Below are 4,543 nucleotides of genomic sequence, written 5' to 3' on the forward strand. Positions count from 1 at the left end.
TTCCACTTTTGAGCCAAAATTCTGGTTGGTGACAGGTTGGGAAACTCTTAAGAAAGTAGGGTGTCAACCCGCTGTTCTCAGCCTTCCTAATCCCGAGACACTAATATAGTTGATCATGCTGTGGTCATCTCTAACCATAACATTATTTTGCTGTTATTTCATAATTGAAATTTTGCTACAATTGTGAATTATAATGCATAATGTGTGGTATATCTGATATGCTGGATATATGATTTGTGACCCCCAAATGGATTTTGACATACAGTTTGAGAATCACTGGTCTAAAATGTTATTTTTATACAAAAAGTTTCTCAAATACTTTCTACTTGTACATTTACTATTACTTTTCTTGATTTTTTGTCATTAAAAAAGGATTTCAGTAGCAATATACAAGGAAACTTGCTTTCTTCAGATTCATACGAAAATTGGATTAGTATCCCAGATGAAGATTCTGTGCTTGGAAACAATTCTGCCACACAAAGGTAATGATAGAGTAAGATCTTGAGGAACTGCACAAAGATAGAAGCAATACAATTTGAAGGTACATAGGCTTGTATTTACAGGACTATAAAAAGGAATGATGTCCTATTCTGAGAGGTTCCCTTTTCGCAAACATGTATAGTCACTTTATAAACAGGTGCATTTCTCAAGCAAGAGTGTTGCACCGTGTCTGTAGTCCCGCCATTTGCGCATCTTCTACATTATAACTGCCATGGTTTGCAAGACAGTCTATGCTACACAGTTGTGTGCAGGTCAGCCTAGAGTATTGATTTGAGTTCCTGTATGAGATGAATTAAGTAAGTGTGTATAATATTTGTGGATTATTTACATCCTAATATTATTACCATAGTTTTGCAAATATTGTACTTGTTAAATATGTGTCATTGATTATAAAATGAGGCTATTACTGAGTTTGTCTTTCTTAACTATAACTACCTAGAGAGGTTGGGGTCAGGTATAGCTTTGACTTTTTGAATCATTTTTCTTGACGGTGATACTGCATGGAATGATTTCTTAGATAAAATTAACTTTGAGCTCCAATTTCTACCCATGACCTTAGTATCTCTGTCTTACCTATAGCAGAAGCTTTTATAACGGCATTGTGTAGGGTCACTAGTGTGTTTTATACTCCTCATGTTCCAGTGTGTCAGAAGCATGTGATGTCTATTCATACTACATTAGATATTAAATATGTCCTCATGGTGGCGGGAAAGATGGTTCACTGTCTAACAACACTGTTTCCATACACTGAACACACATGGACTGTAACTATCTTCATTTATTCCATTTCCAGGGAGCCTGACACCTTCCCCTGGGTTCTGTGGGTAGCATGTAGCACACAGATATTCATACATAATTTTTAAAAATTCCCATGATTCTATAGGGCAAAGTCATTTGCAGAAAATATTCTAGGCAATACATTAGCTGTATATTCTTACATCTTTTGAATTTTGATTTTATAAGTAGCTGATCTACAAAACATTTATGTGCATTTTTTATTCAGAGTTTATAAGTAATATTAATTGTTAGACAATCAACAGTAAAATTCTCCTTTTTCTTTTTATAGTATTCCATTGAATATGCCACAACCATACATCCTCTTGCTCAACCATTTTATTCATGAATTATTAAAAATTAAAACCTCTTCAAGGATTCACCTAGACACCGACCTCTTATCTCTCCACTTAGCACCTCACGTGCTGTGGGATCAGACTTGCAGGAACTCATTATTTGGGAGTAACTGCTCAGAAAAGGTAAAAGGATCTGATTTTTCCTTTTGGGAACAAAGTCATTGTGATCCAGGAATTGGGACTACCTCAGAAAGGTCATTCATGTTAAAGAATACCCTAGGATTACATTCTTCTGGAGTGGGAGATGCATTGATCTTTCAGGAAGGATTGGAAAGGGAGATAGTTGATGTAGCTTGAAGAAAGTGAATAATTTCTTTTGGTTCTTTTGTTCTTTACTGTTTTCTTTCTTTCTTTTCAGATATTGATTTTAGATACTGATGTTTAACTAAGAACATGCTGTGTCCAAAAGACTACAGTCAAGTTGAAAAAATCCAGATTAACTAGGGTTTTGTTTGTTTATTGGTTTTCTATTGTAGATGTACTGGGAGCACATGACAGTTGTGCTTCATTGTTATGACATATTATAGTTATGAAAAACTCCCACCAAGTGCACTTCTGGTCATAAAAAAGCAAATTGCATACAATTTATATACATGTGTGTGTGTGTGTGTGTGTGTGTGTCTGTGTTTGTTGTGTACATATATATTTTTATATAATTATATACATATATATAAACACAATATGTGATATAAGGAATATTTATTAAAAAGTTGTATATTTTATATACTTTCTATTATTTTAGCACCAAATCCTACTTATATAAAAAGAATTGTGTACATTTATATTAGTTCAACTCTATTTATTCCAAGTTTTTCTATAGCTCTTAATTTAACTATAAACTCATATGCTTTAATATTTTTATCACTTTATTTGTTTACTTTATATCCTGATTGCAAGTACCCTCCACTGAGTCTGCTCCTCACAACCTCCTCCTCTCTCAGTTTAATTTTAATTTAAAACTTGATTTAACTTTTTTTTAATTTTGGGGGGAAGTTTTCAGAGGAGAGGGCAGATATGGAAGGACAGGAAAATGAGTGTTATTGGGTTGCATGAGGAGACATTCACAGAGCATCAATGAAGAATATACATTTTGACAAGGAAAAAAAAGATAGACAACAAAAAAGACAACAGAAAGTAAAGAAACCAAGGGTATATTTTAACTAGTAGTTTCCAGGAACAAGGTCCACAGGAAGCAAGTCATGGTGATATTACACATAATGAAGTAGGAAAGCCCAGGGAACAGCTTGTTCACTTTAGAAAGTGGCTTAATTTGCTACTATTGCTATGATAAAATGCTGATGAAAAGCAACTTATGGAAGACACTTCATGATTTATTTCTAGTTATCAGTTAACTGCGGAGAAATGTCAGGGTCGAAACTGAAGCAGGGTAGGAATCTAGAGGCAAGAACTGAAGCAGAACCTGTGTAAGAGTTGTGCTTCCTGTCCTGCACCTCATATCTTTCTTTGTCTGATTAATGGCTCAAGGGTGGCACCATGCTGGAGATCTGGGCCCTACAGTTTCCATTGTTAATCACGACAATGTCCCATAGACTTCCCTACACACTAGGACAATCTGATGTAGACATTTTCTCACATTTTCTAAGATCCCTCTTCTCACCAACTTCTTAGGCATTTTTCTTTTCTTTAATGAAACAACAGGAGTAAGGCAACTTATAGATGTAAATATTTATTTGAAACTTGGAGATGAAGATAGATTATATTCCTACAAAGTCATGAGAGAAGAGCATGGCTTCAGGAAGGAAGGACAATGAAACAGGAATCAGAGACCTGGTGGCTCTCATCTTAGGCTGCAAACATGAAGCACAAAGAGGACACAGCCAATGGCACCTGGCCTCTGTAACTTTAAATCTAACCAATGACATACTTCTTCCAGGAAAGGCAAGCCATTTAAATCACCCCAAAGGTCTCACCAAGATGGCATCATATATTGTGATGCCTGCAATTAGACTATCACAATGAAACTTCATCTCCTCCCTACACCCCTCAAAAAATCACTGAATTGAGAAACCTTTGAATCATTAATTTGATTCACTCACAGGTATTCTGGCAGCATATCAGTTCTGAAATGTTACTTTGCTTTACTAGTTCCTCCATTCTTTGCAATAGCTATGAAATTTAAATATGTTATCTAAGTTGCAAAAGTGTCTCCATTTTAGACACAGACTTCATTTCACAGGTTCATATCTGCTTGTGGTAACTGCTGTTTTCTTCATCATTTTAGATTTTAATTTTTTATTGATTTCAATTTTGTAAACTATTTAAAATGACAGAGGGCCTTGTTTTTGCCTTTTGGTGTTACAGATATCTGTTATGCAAATCATGATTGACAACAATGTAGACGTTTTGGGAGATGATGACAGTACAATTTGTAATGATATTCAAAAGAAATCTGATGACATAAAGATGTCACTAAATACTGCTGGTAAGTCACCTGTTATGAAAAGGCAATAGGTGACCACAGTGGGAAAACCTTAAATGCTATTAATGAAGAATTCAAGATTTCCTCTGCTCTTTCTCAGGAGAAAGGTTCTACTTGTAAGGGAAGTTTTAGTTAGTCATCACATGAATGGATGGATGATAAAATTCCCTGATTTCATAAATTTGTAAATATCAGAGCAGCATTGGGGCATATCATGATATTAGAGTATGGGAAAAGTTTTTTTAAATAACACTTTAAATTATATATGAATATATGTATATATACACATATATTCATATAGAAACACACACTTATGCACACAGAGACACACACAGACACACACATGCATGCACACACATACAGATACATACATACATACATACATACATACATACATACATACATGTGTATATGACAGAGGGACTCCTTATTTAGCCACTGTAAGACTTTCAAAATATTACCTGCTATATTT

General features: G+C 34.6%; 1 long non-coding RNA gene across 1 annotated transcript; it reads left to right on the top strand.

Moving 5' to 3' along the window:
• Positions 1 to 390: 390 nt before the first annotated feature.
• On the top strand, positions 391 to 4,075 carry LOC143435670 (uncharacterized). The gene is made up of 3 exons (XR_013106144.1): positions 391 to 482; positions 1,568 to 1,754; positions 3,954 to 4,075. It is a non-coding gene; the product is annotated as an uncharacterized LOC143435670 (long non-coding RNA).
• The last annotated feature ends 468 nt before the right edge of the window (positions 4,076 to 4,543 follow it).

The sequence above is a fragment of the Arvicanthis niloticus genome, chromosome 22 (assembly GCF_011762505.2).
Source record: "Arvicanthis niloticus isolate mArvNil1 chromosome 22, mArvNil1.pat.X, whole genome shotgun sequence".
Classification (NCBI taxonomy): domain Eukaryota; kingdom Metazoa; phylum Chordata; class Mammalia; order Rodentia; family Muridae; genus Arvicanthis; species Arvicanthis niloticus.